The 19,287-nt window shown below is 52.5% G+C and overlaps 1 protein-coding gene across 4 annotated transcripts in view; it reads right to left on the bottom strand.

Annotated features, from left to right (window-relative positions):
* Positions 1 to 19,287, bottom strand: part of AMER1 (APC membrane recruitment protein 1) — a 28,836-nt gene that overhangs the window by 9,332 nt on the left and 217 nt on the right. Inside the window, exon 1 of one of the 4 annotated variants that reach the window (XM_036017063.1) lies at positions 11,766 to 12,144. The exons of 1 other annotated variant lie outside the window; for it this stretch is intronic. The gene's annotated coding sequence lies outside the window, so the exon portion shown is untranslated. Of the gene's footprint in view, positions 1 to 10,900; positions 11,217 to 11,765; positions 12,145 to 19,287 lie in introns of those variants that run through there. 2 more of the 4 variants (XM_028522612.2, XM_028522613.2) reach the window with 2 other exon arrangements.

Raw genomic sequence — 19,287 nt, 5'->3', positions numbered from 1 at the left:
TCCTCCAAACATCCAAATGCCACAGACATGCAATAAAAAGCAACAAAAAAAAAGCTACCACTCACCCCTAGCTATAATGCAGGCCTCCCATCTCCCAGGGCTGATGTATTTATTCCAGTTAGTACAGCTGGGCTGTGGCTGGATCGGTGTACATCCTGCTAAAACCTAGTGACCTGCCCCTGGCAAGTCCCTACCTCTATGTCCTTTCCCTGTAGAGTAGCCACTAGCAGGCAGGGAGCTAGCATAAGGGAAGGGAGGCAGAGCAGCTGCTGGGGGCCAGAGACAGAGAGGTAGGATCGCTGTAGTCCCGGCAGCAGCTGGCCAGCACATCAGCCCTGGGATTGCTTGCCACCACAATAAAAGTCATGCATTCACCTCCAGTGACAGACAATGGAGCAGCGAGGGGGGTGGGGAGAGGCTGTAAGCGACACTCTGGCCTCTGACCTTATTAGAGGAACCCTCCTGGAGCCCTGGTGCTGTTTGGCAAACATTAATTTTGCGCATTGAGCCTTGCTTAGCTTGATATTGGAAGCATCAGTGTGGTGCAGGCTTCCATCAGGAGCACTCTGTGGAACAGAATATTCAACTTGGAGCAGATAATGGCTGGTTATCCAGAAAATAAAAGTGGGGGGAACAAACCTCATCTGATCCCTTGTCTGCAGAGATTTGTATTGCCATCTGCTCAGGTTAGGGTATTTTCCCCGTGTGACGTGTTTTTACGTGACCTTGTTCCAGCTTAGCCCTGCAAATGCTAGCCTCAATTAATAGTGCCTCCCACACCCCACAAATACACAATCGTACACACACACACACACACACCACTCTGAGTCCTGCCCCCGGGGTCTGATGGGAATAGAGGCCCTATCATGTATTTGAACATCCCCCCACCCCACTTTGCAAGGCACAGATGTCTCTGTCTCAGCCCTGAAATTACTGACAGTATTGTCATCACGGTGTGTGCATGACAGAGATGGGGTGGCAGCAGTGCCGTTCGTTGTTTGTGAAACTGCATTCCCCTCTGTGGAATTCCTGAGACAAACGTCTCCTAACGTTTAGTAAGTGACAGACACTGAGCACAGTGATGTGAGGGAGGGACAAGAAGGGAGAACCCCTAACAGCCCTTGCTTTTGGGAAGCTCCTAGGCTAAGTGGGAGAGATATGTAACAATCGGAAAGCACGTGATGCAGGCCTCAAAGAAGCCCCTCCCCCCATTACTGCTTTAGCTTTGGTGGAGGGTCGTCATTCTTCATACCTTGTTATCATATCCCGGGAAAAATCTAAAAGGCAAAAGACATCCCCTCGGGCTCAGAAAAGCCACCTTGACAAGGAAGCATTCAATCTGACTCTTGTCAGACAGCAGTGAGCAGCAATGGCAGTGATTTAGGGACAGGGACGGGTGACACTAGCAGCTATGCATTGGCATCAAGGAAGACGGAGGGCGAAGTGAAAAGTCCTATGGGCTTAGATTTCCTCGTGAATCGAAGGCTGCACCCCTGCTGGGCTTAGGGCTATGGGGTGGTCCCTTTGGGCCTTCTGGTGCCCTTACCTCTGTGGTCCCCTGGGATAGAAGCCTGCCCACTGTTCTCTCTATTGTCCCCTTCCCTGCCACAGGCATGTGCAGTCTGTTGTGGAAGGAGCCACAGGCCACACACAGGGGTCCAGGCCATGGCTGGGGACCCAGAACTGGCAAAGCACTCCTCTGTGGAGATCAAAACAGCTGTTTTATCTATCCCTGTCTACCCAGTCCACTGCAGCGGTGCGCAGTTTCAATGGGATAACGCATACCAAAGCACTTTGTAAACTGCAGAGCATGGTGCAAATGAGAAAGATTGGCCTTCCTGTTGTTATTACTGCCTTCCTGGGCAGGTCCCAGTTACTTGGGAAGTAGCAGACCGTGTGTACAAGGCCACTCGTTTGGAAGCGCCACTTCCTGTGGGGAGCCTGAGGGACCAGCTGTCTTGGCCCACACCGAGGAGGAGCCAGGTGCGAGGGGATTTTAAAGACACGTGTGTGCATTTATACAGAGTCCTCTCCCGAGGGCAGTTTAGATCGGCCTCTGATTGTGTGGGGGCAGTGGATGAATGAGGCAGGGTTGTGTCCTGGGACTGCAATTCTCCCCCTCTAGCTTCAGGCTTTCTTCCTAACGAGGTGCTGGGTCATCTTGGCTGGTCAGAACCACCCAGGAAATGGGTGCCAGTCCCACCTCCCTGCCTAGCTCTGCCCAGAACCATGTACGCCCCAGAGCAATTCACAGCATCTCTGTGGGCTTTCCCCCAAGATAACAGCATAGTAAAGGGTAGTGATGACATGTACCTGGTAGCCCCTAACCCAGCCAACCCCACCGAGCCACTGTTGGCCCAGGCCCCTTGTCTCCTTCCCTCGCTACCCCTCCCGGTCCCAGCGCTGCCCTTCTCCAATGGGCTATGCCACCTTTACTTGAGGCCACAGAGTTCACTGGCCAGGAGAGCCAAGTGTGGCAGAAGGCAAAGGGGACAAGAAGGGGGAGACTTTGAGGTCCCCCGGCTTGGGACTGCCTCCCATCACACTTCCTGCCAAGAAAGCGGTCCTGCCAAACACAGGACCCTGCAGCCCTTTGGAGTCTCAACCTGGGTGCTGTCCAAGCGTCAGGTGGACCTGATGCATTAAGCAGGGTCATCAAACTCATTTTCACCGGGCAGGGGGGGGCCGCATCAGCCTCGAGGTTGCCTTCAAAGGGCTGGATGTAACTTTAGGACTGGATAAATGTAACCACTCCTTAACTAGGGGGCAAGGAGTTCAGCCGTGCCTGGCCCATAAAACAGGGTGGAGGGTGGGGTTCCACCCGCAGGCCTGGTGTTTGTCACCTGTGCTCTAGGGCCAGTTTGTGGCCCCAGGCGAGGGCGGCTTGCAGCAGCCACCGCGGCAGGATGTGGGCTGTGGCCATCCCTGCCCCCAGGGCCAGCTTCAATACATTCTGGGACCAGTGGAACGCTGGCTACTAGGACATAGGACAGAGCTCGTTCCTTCCCCCTGCTCTCAAAACACAGGCAGGAGCCCAGCCACGAACCTGCCTCAGGGACCCTTCTTGGAGACAATGAAACAGCTACAGCCTGAGCCTTGCATGGCCCACCTTCCTGGGGCCAGCTCAGCCAACGCAGAGAAAGCTGAGTTGAGGGAAGGAGTGTGTGAATTTATGAGGTAGCTCCAGAGGCATGGCCTCCATCAGCCACGGCTCCTCAGAACTCCTCCAAGCAGTTTTCCTGAGGGCAGCTGACTCTGGGTCCATCCTGCCGTTGTGTATGGAGTGGGCTGAGGAAGGAATGGTAAAGATAGGGAGCCCCCTCACTGCCCCCCACCCCTGAGAGTCCGCCAGCTCTGCGCTGCAAACAGCTCTGCCCACCTGAGGGAAATCAGCAAGTTCTTTCAGTTTGCTCAACTGAAAAACGACGCTATTGAGATGCCTACCTCTTAAACCTATTGTAAAGAACAAAACCAATGCACATAAAGTACCAAATACAATGCATTAGATAGCAGAGCCTCAAAAACACAGCCAATGACTTTTTAAATATTTCATTCAAATTATAGTTGAACAATTTCTAGCAGTGCAACTACTTCAGTCAGGGTTGAGTAGGGTGCTTTCTGGAGCTCTGTGGATAAGTTATCAAAGCACTTTGGACCTCAGTTTCCCCAAATGGTGAAGGAGGGCAGCTGTGTAGGTATCTCACAGGAGGCCTTCGTTTCTGTTTTAGCTGAACTTGGATATTCAGGGACCAACAAGTTGCCTTGAGTCAGCTACTGGCTAACAGCAGCTGGATTATCTGGGAATTTCAACCATCCAGATTCTCTAGCCCAGGCCAGAAAGGTCAACAATTCAACCTCAACCAGAAGGACTAATATCAAAAGACAGTGAAAATGAACAGACATCCTTCACCCAACCCAGGGGACTTACTAGTTTATAAAGTGCTCCCCGCCCCCTCCCCCACCATTTGCCCTTCTCAGAAATTGCCCCAGGTGGGGGGATGGTCGCTCCCGGTCCCAGAGAAGGAAACTGCAGAGGCTTGGGAAAAGATCTGCGTAATGTCACACAGTGGGATAGTGACAGAGCCACAGCAGCCCCCAGGCTTCCTGAGTCCCAAGTCCATGGCATTCCGCTGCACTGCGCCAGCCCCCCAGTCACATGAGGAAAACTGAGAGCCAGGACCGTGCGGGTGCACGGCACACGCGGGCCTTCATCTCCGCCCCCCATCTCACCCCTGCCCTAGCCCAGCTGAACCTTCTCTGAAGTACTTCCAGTCGTCATCGGCTGCCACTGTTTTGGCCCCATCTAGCACATTCCAAAAAGCCTGCTGACCAGAATCCAAGGGCTGCCAACCTAGGCTGTGGCTGCTGTCCTCATCAGCAACGCCCGCCCCCACTCCCAAGGCATGGAACGTGTTGCTGCTCTCCTCTCATTTCCCTTGGGAGGTAAGTTGGAGGGGCCAAAAAAAAAAAAAAAAAAGAAAGAGAAGAAAAGGTTCAAACAGAAGCCTGCCAACTTGGGCAAAGATGCAAAATTGGAGCTATTGTTTCAAGAAAATGACCCATGACAATGCCAGAAACTGAACCAACCACTCCTGAAGCCCACAGCAAGGTCCGATCTCAAAGCCATTTGTTCAGGGCCTAAAGGGCTGCCCAGCTCGGTACCTTTTGGTGGTCACAAGTTATCCCTGCAACCACCCCTCACTAATTCTTATCCTTTCTGTTGAGGGCCACCTCCTCTCAAGAGGGCATCCTACCACCTCTAGAGGCAACAGAGACCCCCACGGGGCCCTCTCTCCCCTGCTCCCTGCCCCCGCCCCCCCACCCCGATGCATATCAACTGACTTAATGACATACTCAGCCTTCGGTAATACATTCTGACAAGGCTTAGTCTGTCCATTCGTCTCGTTGGGATGGACCCTCCTTTATCTTACACTCACTACACCTAGCACAGAACAGGAGCTCCAATGACGTTGGTTCCACTGAATTCCAAAGCAGCTGAAGCTCGTCAGGCCAGAACTAAAATGCCAGATTTATCCCTCACAGGCTGTGGGGTTTGACAAGGTGGCCTAACCTCTCTGACACTCAAAATGCCTTCTCTGTAAAATGAAGAAAATGGTACCTGCCATGTAGAGTTGCGGTATGGATTCTAGATGATAAATATGAAAGGAGCCCTGGCTGGTGTGGCTCAGTGGATTGAGCGCTGGCCTGTGAACCAAAGGGTTGTGGGTTTGATTCCCAGTCACGGCACATGCCTGGGTTGTGGGCCAGGTCCCCAGTAGGAGGTATGCAAGAGGCAACCACACATTGATGTTTCTCTTCCTCACTTTCTCCCTGCCTTGCCCTCTCTCTAAAAATACATAAATAAAATCTTTAAAAAAAAGGAAAGGGCAACTTGCTGACTGGGTCCAGAGCAGATGTTCAGGAAAGGACCCTTGTGATGGGCCTCTTGCAGCCACTTCTCCACCCCAGCTCCTCAGCTGCTACCCCGTGTCCTCTAAAGACGACACAAACCTCCTAGCTGAGCTCCCTCCAGTCCCCCCTTACCATGCTGCAAAGCTGACATCCCACCCCCCTGCCCAGCTCCTTCCATCTCAACCATCCTGCATACCCTTGCCAGATTTTTTCACGACCCTGATTTCAGCGCACCACTCTCCCGCTTACCAAAGTATTCCACGTTGGGAGGGCCAATCCCCTTTGCCTGACCTTCAGCACTTGCTCTCCCTGCAGGTCCCGCTCCAGGACTTGTAGCTTCACTCCTCCTCCTTAGCCCCGGCCCCCAGTACACAGGGGCTTCTCCAGTTTGCGAAAATGTGGTCATCCACAAGCCACCTCTCCCAAGAAATGGGCTTTCCCTGGGGACTCTTCTGGCTGCCCCAGCCTTCTCCTCAGGCTGCTGAGGTTCCCTGCCCAGCTGGCCTGGAACAACAGGGACTCTTAGGGCCACTGACTTGCCACTCCCCTCTCAGGCTCCGGAGCCTCCTTAGAGAGGAATGTATCTGAGATGGATGCCATGCCTGTATAGTAAGGCTTCCGGTATGTCTGTCGGTATTAACACAGCAAGGGCGAGATCGCCGCCAGGAGACAGGCGTTAACCCCCACCGCCCACCCCAGCTCAGATGAAGAACGAGAGGGCAGTTAACCTCAGGGAAACAGATGTGATGAGGCAGCCGAGGGAAGCCTGCAGAGGGAAAAATCCGCCGAGTGAACAACGCAGATCCCTGACTTTCCTATGTATCGGCTCCCATATACAAACCATAACCTATGGGAGGGGCCAGCGAAGGAAACCGAGGCTTAGGAGGGGATCAGGTCTGGTGTGCTTAGATGAAGAAGCCTTGAATTGGGGGCCAGGAGCTTTATGCTTTTCTGTAAATTGGGCAAATCCCTTCTTTGTTCTGGGCCTCAGTTTCCCTATCTACAAATGAGAGATTGTATCCGGGGGCCCACTTGTGGCACGTTTAGTGAGAAGCTGCAGGAAGGGTAGTCCTGTGCCCACATTTCTAGTGCCTGCTGAGTCATGAGGCATGGCGGGGGCATGTGATTTGGGAGGTTCTAGGCTTCTCTGGGAGGCCTGGATCCCTGGCTCATTGAGCCTGGTCCCCCACTGCAGGACCGACATGCACTGCGGCCCGACCTCACTCCTCATACCTGCACCCCACGACTCTGCCCAACATTTTACTCTTTGAAAATGTCCTAGGCATAGCCTGTGAGTATCTTTCCTTTGACCAGAGAGGAGGGGTACCACAACAGGCCCACTGCAGCCCTCTTTCCCGGGGAAAAGCTGCAGCCCCAGGAGTGCTAGCTGGAGACGGGGGTGAGTATCTGCTTGGAAGGCAAGCAGGGGGAAAAAACCCTGCAGGCGATGAAAGCAATAGAGACTCTACAACAAGAAATGCAGATCGAATGGTCGCAAAGACCCCCCACAGCACCAACATGTCTGCCTCTAACTCTCCCAAGACCCCTTGAGCCACTTTCTCCATTGTCCGTGTTGTCTCCTAACCCCAGATGGGAGGTGCGGGGAGCGGTAGCCCCTCGTTCAGCTGGCACCTGCACCTCTGCAGTGGTTCCGGTTTCCCTCCCTGCCTTACCCGAGACACACTTACACGTGCACAGGTTTGCAAAATAAGACCGAGGGCAGGAGAGGTAAGGCTCTGTGATTATTTAATGCAGAGGACAGAAGTTGGAGGTTGGAGAGGTCGTTTAACACCCAGGGAATCTCCAATGGGTTGTTAAGGAGAAGAGCAATGGCAGCCAGCTGCTCTCAACTCCACCCCAACACACACACACACACACACACACACACACACACACACACAGTTTAACTACAGCATGAGAGACTCGCATTAGCTCTGAGAAAGAACTTCCTGGCAGCGACGTGGGTGAAAGTGATACAGAAAGGCTAAGAAATGCCACCTTTGGGAGCTTTACCTTTATCACCTATTTCATCTGCGTGGACAGGATTCGAAGCAGAGGAACTTACGGAATAATGCTGGGAACGCCCTCTTCTAGCCTGGAGGAGCCTGTCTGCAGGTGAGGGGGTTGGAGGCCCCTTCCTCCTCTTTGGTTTCGTAAGAAAGTCAGTGACCTGCCAGGCTTGCCGCTACTCCTCTCATCCCCCTGGACGAGCGGAGCAGAACTGTGTTCCTGTCCACCCCCACCCCCACACTTTCCAAGAATGTAAATGAAATCGTTCTTGAGGAGTTTTTCACAGCTCCACTGTGCTAGGAGACAGTCAGTGGACTACCGGCATGTTCCAACTACCTCCCTTCCTCCTCAAACTCGCAGCCCCTGACAGGCTGCAGACCAAGATCAAGAAGCATGAAAGAGTCATATTAGGGGAGGAGGGGCTCCCGGATTGGGGGGAGGAAATTCACCCAGCACCCCTTCACTCTTGAGGAATGGGTGAGGTGACACGAAGGGTTGGTTAATGAGATGCATGTCGAATGAAGGCCATTGGACCCAGTGGGATACAGTGGAAAAAGCCACTGCACAGGAGGCAGCAGCCTGTCCCCCTATTCCTCAATGCTGTGCGACCTTAAGCAAGTCCCTGTTGCTTTCCAGGGCTCAGGATTCCTGTACCTAAGCACAGAAGTCCAAACTGGTGCTCCCTGCAGGTCTGTGCAGCTGGGAGGAAGGGGATCAGCAGAGGCCTGGAGGGCAGCTAGCTTCCACCATGGCGGTATGCAGGCTCCACGTTCTCCCTTCCCCCTCCCCAACCCTGACAAAGGCAGAAGGGAGGCTGACATGGTACAGCTTTCCTCTAGAGATAGCCTACACCCTGGTTCTACTTCCAGGTCCAAAGGTGGCTTCTTACCGGCCGGACTTACGGCGTGCTTCTAACCCTCTCCTAAGACTCCCCTCTAACACCCTTGTTTAAAAAGCCAAGTTCTTGTGGCTTATTTACGCACATGCACGTACACAAATCAAAACCTCCTCATTCCCATTCTTCAAAGGCCCCTTCCCTATGATCTTATCCCCATCCCGCAGCCTGGCATTTGGGGGCCCCCTCCACTGGGCACCCACCACCTCAGAGCCACACAATCTCAACCAGAAAATATTCACCTCACTCAACCAGCTTGCCTGCCACTCCCTCCCATTCCTAATTTCGCTTCCACCTTCGCCCTTTCTTTGCCTACCAAACCCCTCTACTTTCTGAAAGCTTCGCAGGATGAGCCCCCCCTGGCAGAGACAAATCTGCCATTTCTCTGGTTTGCCTCTAGGCTCACAAATCAGCAACCAAAGGTATGTGTATTCTGGGGTCCGGGCAGTTCAGGTACTGAACTTGCTTTTGAAGGGAGATACCATGATTGATTTTTTTTCTTCTAGTTTCAACACACCCCCCTCCCTCCATCCTCATTAGACATTGTCCATAAATACCTGGGGCCTTGAGTACCATTTCTCTAATCACTTTCGCATGGATCCGGACAAGTGCAAGTTGGAGAGGTAAAGGTCTTTTTGAAAGCTCTGCAAAGAAAGCCAGTCCTTCTGCAGCATTCCTTAACTGCTATGCATTGCTTTGAGGGGGTTGGGCCTGAGTTTCAGGGTTTGTTTACCCTTCTGAGGGGCTCTGAGAGAACTCAGACATCCGTGATGTCAGGGAGACAATGTGGCAGGGAAACTTAAGTACAGTTGGCCTCCTATTATACTATAAGCCCCCAAATACCCAAGGGACTCAGTCAGCCTGGAAGAGTTCTGAGAAACAAGAGGTCATCAGGGGTTGCAAGAGACAGGCAGGAAAGGCATTGAGAAGAGCCCAGGGCAGGGGGCCAGAGAGGAAAGAGAACCTGGACATGTAGGGTGAGTGGGTTTGGGTGTGGGGAGTTACATAGGGTAGGTATGTTAGATGGCTGTTGGTCTGAGGCAGGGCAGAGGGCTGGTCCAGCCCTGGGCTGGAGATGCCCAGCTGCCAAGTTAGGGGGTTTGCATTGGCACTGGTCAAGGTGGGAGGCAGTGAGTGTAGTATGAGACCTGCAGTACTTGCCGGTGTCACAAAAGTCCCCTGCTTGCCTTCCTGGCAAGTGAGGGATTTACTGGGTCTCACTGTCTCCTCTCAAATGGTTCTCCACCCTCAGAGGTTGGTCAAAGGTCCATGAAGGGCCTGCCAAGCTCCTGGGTTACTCCCTCTGTCCTGATCCTCAGAAAGGCCTAGAGTCCATTGCCAGAGGCACACCACCCTGCAGCCACTGAGCGGTGGGCGGGGCCGAATGAGGGGAGCCGCACTGGGGGAGGGGGCTCTGCTGGAATCCCCAGGTGTGGGGTGGGCATTCCAACGACGCAGTGCCCTTCACCCTGCCCATACCCACGCGGAGGTAGCAGGAGGGCAGAGCCGCAGAGGGAGGTATTTGTGTGCGGGACAAAGCTCGCTTTGACCTCGAGGCCCAGGCCAAGAAGAGCCTGGCCAAAAAGGAGGCCGCCGACTGTGCGGGGCCAGTCCAGGTGCCTAGCGGGCGCCTGGTCTGTGGCGTGGCTGGTGGGCACAGTCCCTCACAGCCAGGGAGGCTAGTCAAAGTCGGGCGGTCACCAGTGTCAGAAATGTCTGCAGCAGACAATGACAGTGGCCCGGCGGGCTGGGTATTTTAAGTAACTGCGAACTTGGAGGGTTTGTCTGCTTCTCTAGCTCTCTCACAATACTCAGACGGTGCTTCCCCTACTACAGTAATTGCTCCCTCGGCTTCTGACACAGAAACCCTCTCCTAGCGTCGTGCTTATCACTATTTTTAAACGCGAGGCTGGACAGAAAAACGCGGCCAGTGCACTACCAGGGGAGAGGCGCGGCCAGGGGGGGGGACGACAAAGCGGCCTTGCAGTTCAAACCCAAAGACTAGCTGGAGCTGCAGCTGTAAGCCCAAGGTCCAGCAAGAGAGACACCCCTGCCAGTCCGCGGGGGCGGGAGCCAGATGAGCCGGGAGGCCCAGGAATAGGGGGCGCGGCTGGTTGGAGCCATAAGGCCGAGGTTCTGAAGGGAAGTGGGCAGCTTACAGGCCCAAGTGTGCTCCCCCTGGAAGGGGGCAAACAGTGTAGATAGATACCCCAATCCCCCGGACCTAGGCCACTGCATTGGCTTCGTCCGCAGAGGAGAGAGGCAGGAGATGCGCAGAGGAGGGGAGGGGAGGGGCAGCTGCCGGGCCGCTGGGTGAGCGATACCCGCGTAACATAGCTGTTCCAGCTAATGTGCTACAACAAAGCTGCAGAGCTCCTGGCCTACAAATGCACCGCTGGGGCTGCTGGCTGGCGGCTCCCCTCTTGGGACCGCGCAGCAGCACGTGCGGGCCTCATCCCCGCCTCCCCGAGAGCCCGGAGGCATGGCCCAGGGTAGCCCGCCCGCCCGCCCGCCTGCCCGCCCTCTTCCCCCACCCCCCAGCCTCGGTGGCCCGCGACCAGAGGACTCTGCTCTGGCCCTCACCGGACAGTCCTCGAAGCAGGTTCCAAAGGGGAGCGGAGAGCGGCCTGGACCCCGACCGGCCCAGCCCTAGAGCTCCTCTCCAGGCGGCCAGAGCTGAGCACGCGGGGCTGCACCGGACCGCGGGCAGGCGGAGCCTCCAGGCTGCCCCCAAAGCTTACCCGGCCCGGTTCGTTTTCCAGCCCAGTTATTGTCTGCTGCGCCGCCCTGGCCGAGGCTGGAGCCTCGGCTGCCGCGGCTGAGGGAACCGCCACCGCTGCCTCTGCCGCCGCTGCGGCTCCAGTCACCTCCTGCACTGGCTCCCCTTCCCCAGGCTCTGGGCAGCTCCCCCATACCCCCGCAACCCCCCCCTCAAAACTCCACAACCACAGGGTGGGGCGTCCGCGCCCTGATTGGCAGGCGTGTGGCCCAATCGCCACGGCGGGAAGGCGTGCCCGAACCGCCCTCTGTTTTCCTCCGAGTGTATCTCTTTAAATGCAAATAAGCCTGAGAGTGGTGTTGGCAGGGGGCGGAGAGGGTGCCGAACCCCTCGCAGGAACTCCCTACTCCCGCCCCCAAGCCGGGCGGGCGGCTGTATGGGGACTCTGCGAGCTTTCGGGGCCAGACCCGCCCCGGTGGGACTCGCAGGAGCCCTGGTTTCGGTTTTGCATTCGTCCCATTTCCGTGGTCGCCTTGCAATCGCGCTGTGGCGCCCTGGCCGCCACCTGGCAGTTTATTCCAAAGCGCCAGACAGGCGGAGAGAGGCGGGGCGGAGTGGTTGGGGAGCGGGGGTGACTGCAGAGCCCTTTGGAACCTCGCCGGGCCCGATCTTAGGCGTAGGAAAGGCCCCGCAGCGCGCTCCCCCAGGCCTCTCAGAGGAAGGAGTCACCTGCCAGGAAAGCCCAATTGCAGCGCTCGCGCCCCAGCTTCGTCCTTCTCTTGGGCACACCAGGGCTTTTAGGGACCATCTAGGCCAACCGCCACCCGTTACCAAGGGGTCCGCTGCTGCCTAGAGAAGGGGAGGCGCATCCCCAAGGTCACCCAGCCTGCCAGCGACAGGGGGCAGATTTGGAATTCCAAACCCGGGGCTCCCGGTCCAGGGCTTTCACTTTTCTTCTCTGGAGAGACTTGTTTCCGTAGTTTGACCCACATCCAAATTTCCCAGCTTTCACGGAATTCGACGGATTCCGAAAGTCTGCAGAGGCCCCTTCAAACTTTTAATGGTGAGCCAGGCTTTGTGAAAAGTAGATACTGAGAAAAAATATCTTGTCTGAGGCCAGACTGGAGGTTTCAAGGCTGAGGGCGGGCTTAGGAGGCCTGTATTAGTCTTGCCAGCTGCAGTGTCTGGGATGGGGGCAGGGGCAGCCTGAACCTGGGTCTCTAACTAGGCTGAGGGCATTAAATGGCATTCGTGGCTGCCAGGGCCAGGTGAGCTGAGGCAACAAAGAATCTAGTTCTATCACTAACTAGTTCAAGAATATCCAGAAGGCCCAGCCATAAAACCCTGTGAATGTCTAAAAACAAAGATTGAGGGGAGATGCGGGGGAGGGGGGGCGGTGCAGGGGAGATTAGAGCACAATGCCTGCTATTTTTTGGTTGCAGGAGGAGTATTCCCTGCTCCTGCACTAGGTCCTTTCTGATTTGAAAAGATCCAGCTGCTAAACTGGCAAGAGGAAGACTGCTGTGTCTGCATGGAGGGAGCACAGGAACTGACATGGCTGCTAGGGCTGGGATCTGGCCCCAGTTCTGCCTTGGACTTGAAGTATGACCTTGACCAGTTCATTTTCCTCCCTGTGCCAGTCCCTCACTCCGTCTCTATAAGGACGGGGTAAGACTGGTCAAGCTCCTTGATCTCATCCAGCTCTGACAGTTCGACTCAATTCTTCCTATAACATCCATGATGTTCTATGACCTTCCATGACATTCTATACATCTCCAAAAATCAGCCATTTGAATGGCAGACCTCCTGTTCCAGTCCTTGTTCTATTCTACGTAAATGGCAGGGAGAAAGGAGCTGCCACCGGCTGGCTCATTGTAGGACTTTGTTGGGCAAGTACATTCTCCTTCCTTGCCTCAGTTTCCCCCATTTGATTGGCTGGGCTGTACTATTTCCCTGGAGCTGTGGTTTTGTGCTTTGCAAAGTCCTGATTCTCAATTGTTGCACCTGATTTGGAGGTGTCTTTGTTTTCCAGTGCCTGCTCTGTAGGCCTCCTCACTGCCTCGTGCCTCTGGTTGCTTCCCACCTATTCACATCCCCCCAGAACCGTTGATTCACTGAAGTAGACCCAACATTACAACTTGGAGAAGATGGTTTCCAAATCTGGAGCCCAGGGAAACACAGGTGCCGGACAGTGCCAGGAAGAGAGCAGGTGGGCAAGTAGTTAAGTGGTGGGCCTGAAATAACCCTGAGGTGAGGGGGCGCTGTTGCACACTCTTGTCACAGGAGCTACTAGACCTCTGTGTTCTCTGCTGAGCTGCCAAATAGTCGGTCACACCAGTCAGCTTTTGGACTAACAGATACTGGACATTGGGTTGGGTCCAAAAGCAATAGGGCTTTGGGGGAAATGAAAGTGGTCTTTGCCATACTAACAAGGTCTCCCAACTGGATGGATGTCTTCTTGGTCCCAATAGTTTTCAGTCTCAGAAAATTGTGTACGTGTGATAGGACGTAGGAGGGTGGGCAGGATGAGTGTAAGGGAAAGTGGTAGGAGAGGGAGGTCAGAGAGGACATGGGAGGCAGATGGTGTGTGGCTTTGTAACTAATTTTAAAGACTTTAGACTTTGCAGGATTTTAAGCTGAGAACTGACATGCTCTTAGTGAAATGTCACAGGGGTGTCCACCCTTTCGGTGTCTCTGAGACACACTGGAAGAAGAAGAGTTGTCTTGGGCCACACATGAAATACACAAACACTTACAAACACTGAGGAGCAAAAAAAGGTTTTAAGTAAATTCATAATTTTGTGCTGGGCTGCATTCACAGCCATCCTGGGCTGCATGCGGCCTACAGGTGGCGGGTTGGACATCCCTGGAGGGGGCTGTAGCAGCCAGGGAGGAAGAAGTGAGACCAGGAAGGAAGCTCCTATAGTTATCCAGGTAACAGATGATGGTAGCACAGCCCAGGGTGGAGGCAGTGGAGGTGGCGATAAGCAGTTGAATTCTGGATATATTTGGCAGATAGAACTGATTCATTGCTGATGACACCTGGTGCCCACAAAAGCATAAGAGTGAGGGATTAGCAAAGCGAGACTAGAGCCAGGGGAGCTGTCCCCCCAAAAGCTGTGGAAGACACGGGGTTTTCTGAAAGACGGTTTTAGCAAGAGCATATGTGAAAGATGTTGCCCAGAAGTCCAACAAGCTAGAAAAGCTTCCACTGGACATGGATCTGGGAAATCACTGGGGATGTGGCCAAGGCTAGTAGGAGGATGGCTCAGGGTGTCCATCAGATGGCAGTAGCGGGGTCAAGAGAATGGTCTGTGAGAAAAAAAGAGACTATAAGTAGCCTCCTTGTTCCAGAAGTTTGACTACAAAGAGATGGTAGTGAGAGGTGGCCCTGGCCCTGGGGTTTGGGTTTGTTTTTATTTCTTTATGAAAAGATTTTATTTATTTATTTATTTTGAGAGAGGGGAAGGGAAAGAGAAAGAAAGGGAGAGAAACATCAATGTGTGGTTGCCTCTTGCACACCCTCTACTGGGGACCCAGTCCACAACCCAGGAGTGTGCCCTGACTGGGAATCGAACCCGTGACCCTTTGGTTCGAAGCTGGAACTCAATCCACTGAGACACAACAGCCAGGGCTTGGGTTTGTTTTTAGAAGATGGAAGGATGTGAGCTTGTTTATGTGCCAAGGGGGAAAAAAATCCATCAAGTTGAAGATACAGGAAGCGAGATAACTAATGGGTGGGAGGCCCTGGATAGGTGTGGGGGACAGGATCCAGAGCCCCTAGAGATGAGTTAGCCTTGGCTGGTAGGAGGAACCAAGACGAGAGGGAAGGATGGATAGGTGCTCTGGAGTTTGTGGTTATGGGAAGTTAAAAGATGTTTTATCTGAAGAGCTCTGCCTGCTCTGGGAGGTCGACAGCAAAGTCCCCAAAGCAGAGGCAGAGAGGTAGTGGGGGAGGTTCGAGGAAGCTTGCTTATATTGGACACAATTTGAAATAGTTCCTGCACAGAATGTGCAAGCTGATAAAGGCCTGGCTGGGGTGCCTCCGCAGGAATGTACAGCATTCCTATTCGGTTACATGAGATCCTAACTCCTAGCTATGTGACCTTGAGCAAGTTACATAACCTCCGTGACTCCGTTTTCTTCATCTGAAAATCGTGCACGAGTAAAAGAAGGCTACTGAATGAAATGAGTTAGCCCCTGCTTGTTGATTACTGTGCACAATGCCTAGCCTGTAGTAAATGTTCAATGCACATTAACTCTTCAGATTTCTATCATAATTAGGTATTTCAATTTCTTCTATGGTGTTCATTAGCCCAGGTCTGGGAGAGGATGATAGCTTGGTGCAAAGTTACTGTGTTACCAGGTGAAAGATGGAAGTGACTGAATGAACAGGGAAGGAAGTGAAGACAGGGGAGGGGGGCAAACGGATAGAAAGCAGAGAATCACGGGGTACCTGAAACACAGAGCGTGGCACGGAGCAGGCCTGTGGACTGAAAGAATGGAAGAGCCTGCAGGGTCAAACTACAGGGTTCTAGGAATGGCACTTCTAGGCAGTAGGCAGTTCTGGCTGGGAAGGGGGATGGACCTGCATTTTTAGGCAGGGACAAGGGAGTGGTGATCAAATGGAAGGTAGATGGTGTTGTGAGAGTCAGGGATGTGAAGGAACTACTGGTGAAGGTACTGGGGGGGGGCGGGGCGGGGGGCCCGGCCTCTGCTTTTCTACTGGGAAGAGGCAGGCTGTGGTGCGAAGAGGCAGGCAAAGAAGGAGCCAGCAAGTAGACAAGTGTCTGGAAGCCAATGTCTTCTGTGGCTGTGGGCGAACAGAGGTCAGAAGGTAACAGGATGAAGCAGAGCGGTAGTGGGAGAGGTTGTTTACCTGCGTCTTGGTCAAGCAGATGGAAGAACAGAGCTGTCTGGGGCTAGAGAAACAACGAAGCCCTTGTAGATTCTGGAAATAACCAGAAAAGGTAGGGAAAGGGAGAGCTACCTCACATGCCCTGCCCCTCACTCTACACTTGCCCCAGCCTTTTTAGCCCAAGCCTGGGACTGCCGCCTCTACCTGACTTGCCATATCATTCAGTAGTGTCAGTTCTCCCACGGGGGCCAGAGCTATGGCCTCCGACAGCTGATGGGACACCACCTCTCTCAGCGAGAGACAGCCCTGCCCACGCACTGCTCAGGCCTGTGAAAAGAAGTCGGGGCTTGCCCCTCCCCCTTCCCCAGTGCTCCTACTCATACATGAGGCAGAACATGGCATGCTGGGAAAAGTCCAGGCCTGATGAACAAGGAGCCCTGTGTGTTCTAGTCCTGCCTCTACTATCGCCTTACTGTGTGATCTTGGATAAATTCCTTTCCTTCTCTGGACCCTCATTTCCACATCAGCACACAAACTGTTCCATTTACCTTATAAAGTTGTTCTATAAGTCAATGAAATGACGGATGCACAAATAATTCGTAAACAGTCAAATGCTCTCTGCTTGCAAGAGAGTGGTTAGATTAATGCTGCCAGAATAAACCTATGCATGTATGGCCTCTTAACCTCTGACAGAGGAGCTAAGATCCACAATGGAAGAAGGAAAATCTCTTTAATAAATAGTGTTGGGCCCTGGCTGGTTTAGCTCAGTGGATTGAGCTCGGGCTGTAAACCAAAGGGTCGCCAGTTTGATTCCCAGTCAGGGCACATGCCTGGGTTGCAGGCCAGGTCCCTAGTGGGGGGCCATGTGAGAAGCAACCACATATGATGTTTCTCTTCCTCTCTTTCTCCTTCCTCTCTTTCTAAAATTAAAAAAAAAATCCAAAATTAAAAATTAAAAATATTTTAATTTTAATATATTACAATTAAAACCACACATTGATGCTTCTCTCCCTTTCTCTCTCCTTTCCCCTCTCTCAAAATATATAAATAAAATCTTTTTTAAAAGTTTGTGAGTTCAGTCCCCTGTTGGGGCGCGTATGGGAGATAACTGATCAAAGTTTGTCTCTCACATTGGTGTTCCCTGCTCTCTCTCTCAATTCAATAAATAGATATCAATAAGTAAGTATCCTTGGGTGAAGATTAAAACAATGGGCAGAGGATCTGAATAGACATTTTTCCCCCAAAAAACCCCCACAGTTGGCTAACAGGTATATGAGAAGGTGTTCAATGTCATTAATCATCAGGGAAATGTAAGTCAAAAGCACAATGAGACATCACCTCACATCTGTTAAAATGGCTATTATCCAAAAGACAAGAAATAACACGTGCTGGTGAGGATTCCACATCCCCGTGGGGAAACCCCGTTCACTGCTGGTGGGAATGGACACTGGTGTGGCCAGCAGGGAAAATAGTATGCAGATGCCTTGAAAAATTAAAAATAGAACTGCCATCTGATACAGCAATTCCACTTCCAGGTACTCACCTGAAGAAAACGAAAACACCAACTCGAAAACATATATACACCCCCACTTTCAGTGAAGCAAGCATTCTTTATAGTAACCAAGACACGGAAGCAACCTAAGTGTCCATCTGTGGATGGATGAAGAAAACGTGCTGTCTATATACTGTATGTGTAGTCAGCCATAAAAAAAAAAATGAAATCTTGCCATTTGCAACAACATGGATGGACCTTGAGGGCATTGGGCTAAGTGAAGTAAGTCAGAGAAAGAAAAATGAGGTCTAATCTCACTAACGTGGAATCTACAATTTTACCAAACGACTGCATAGGTACAGAGAACAGACTGGTGGTTGCCAGAGGCATGGTGAGAGGGGTGGGTGAAACAGTGAAGAGGGTCAAAAGTTACAAACGTCCTTTTATCAAATGAGTAAGTGGTGGGGGTGCAATTTTCAGCACGGTGACTGTAATTAATACTGTACCGCCTATTTGAAAGTTGCTAAGAGTGTAGATATTAAAAGTTTTCATCCCAGAAAAAAGTTCATAACCATGTATGGTGACAGATGCTAACTAGACTTATTGTGATCATGTAACAATATGCACAAATATCAAATGGTTATGTTGTACACCTGAACCTAATAAAATGCTGTACGCCAAGTATATCTCATCAGAAAAAAATGTAATGCTGGCAGATTTGCCCCGGGAAATCAGAGGACATATTCTCCGTACATTCAGCAAGCCATTCTGATGACTGTGCATACTTCATTGCAAGAACTTAAATCTTCAAGTCCAAAAGACCACAGTATGTAGGGCCTTCCCCAGACTAGTCCCTGGCCTAGTTCTTGTTCAGATACATTGAACTCAAACCAAACTTAACTGGTAATCCAAACTGCCCTGCTTCCCCACCCCCACTTCTATGTCTTTGCTCTCCGAGTTCCCTCCACTAATACTTTTTCTTTCCTCTGTACTAATTAAAACCCTTTCCATCATTCCACGCCAGATCAAATACCACCTTTTCCATCATACTTTCCCTTCAAGATAGCAGCTGAAGGGGAGCCCTCTGGTTTCTGAAATGCAACAGACCATTTTGCACTTTCAATCTAGCCTTTGGGGGCCACCTTTCTGAGTAAAGGAACATAATTTTTCCTTTAAAGGAAAGAATGCAGACTGATCAGTGGCATGTGAAGAGCAGAGCTAGCTCCGGGCTGAAGGCAATGACAGGAAGGAAGGGATTAAGGGAAGGAGGGAGGGAGGGAGGGAAGTCAAGAGGAGGAATGGGAGGTGAGGAGGAGACAGAGAGAAGGAGGGACAGCAGGGGGGGCCTAGTTTACCTGCAAGGGTTAAGATTTGACTGTCTTGGAAGCTGGTGGCTGTATTTGGGGTTGGGGGGAGACTAGGTTATCATCTGGGACCAACGCCAAAAGGAGAGTAAAGACTGAGGGAGGGATTACACTCCAGGAACAGCGATGTTACCTCTGCCTCATCCTCACGCCTCCTAAGGGAAGGTTGCCTCAGAAGATTCATCATCAGAATTTGAGAGGATCCTTTCCAACCCCTGGCCTGTTGTCTGGATGGGAATGCTTAGGCCGGGGGAGTGGAAGGGACTAAGGCACAAGGCCTTGAAGTTGTCTCTGCCCACCAGCAACACAGGCGGAAACAGAATAGCCAATAACCTGGGCGCTTAATTTGGGGTTTTATTCCGCTCATCTGGGAAATGGAGTTAAGAGTTTCAGCCCTTCCTCTGTGTCTAGAATTTGGTATGTTCCTACATCCTCCTCAAGCACACGTCCTTTGAAATTCTCAGAGTAGCCACATGCTTTCATGGGTCACCCAGAGAATCTGTGTCCCAGATGCCACGGGGGGGGGGGCCACCCTGG

Source organism: Phyllostomus discolor, chromosome X (assembly GCF_004126475.2).
Source record: "Phyllostomus discolor isolate MPI-MPIP mPhyDis1 chromosome X, mPhyDis1.pri.v3, whole genome shotgun sequence".
Lineage (NCBI taxonomy): Eukaryota > Metazoa > Chordata > Mammalia > Chiroptera > Phyllostomidae > Phyllostomus > Phyllostomus discolor.
The sequence above is the reverse complement of the archived record's forward strand: the minus strand, read 5'-3'. Positions and strand labels throughout refer to the sequence as shown.